Here is a 619-nt window from a genome sequence, read left to right as displayed (position 1 = left end):
CCCTCCCTCCGCGGGGCGCGGCGCGGTGCTGCGCGGCCGCGGAGCGTCGGGCGCTCCCGGCTGCCCCTTCCTCCGGGTGTGCCCAGCCCCGCCCCGGGGTCTCCCGGGGGAGGAGGGCGGTGGCGCTGCAGCCTCGGGCCCCGGGGGCGCCCCCGGCGCCGCGTATTTTGCGCCCGCAGGGGCTGAAGGGGCGCGCAGCGGGGTGGCCCCGAACCCCGCAGCCTCCTGTCCTCAGGTGGCACAGTGGAGGTGTTTGTCCCGGCCATGAATGAACTCAGTGTCAGCGTTGGTGCAGTCGTGTGCAGCTTCGCCAATGCTCAGAAAATAGTAACGCTACTTTAAAATTTCTTCTTTATTTAAATTCTAAAGTAAACTGAGAATGCTTCGTTTTGTTTACCAATTGGTAATCTTGACTCATTTTAGTAGCCTTTTCACTCTGGCTATGAAAGATACTCTTTAAAGGGCTGTGGCAGAGCGCACAGTAATGAACTCAATACTTGTGTGTGTGTAGGATTTGGGCCAAAGTTGTTCGACTGAGAAAAGAAATGAAAAGTTAAGTCAGTATTCTTATTGGACACAAGAAAACTTGGTATTTTAAAAACTGTTAACTGAAACCCCG

This window comes from Chroicocephalus ridibundus, chromosome 6 (genome assembly GCF_963924245.1).
Source record: "Chroicocephalus ridibundus chromosome 6, bChrRid1.1, whole genome shotgun sequence".
Lineage (NCBI taxonomy): Eukaryota > Metazoa > Chordata > Aves > Charadriiformes > Laridae > Chroicocephalus > Chroicocephalus ridibundus.
This window is presented reverse-complemented; position numbering follows the sequence as displayed.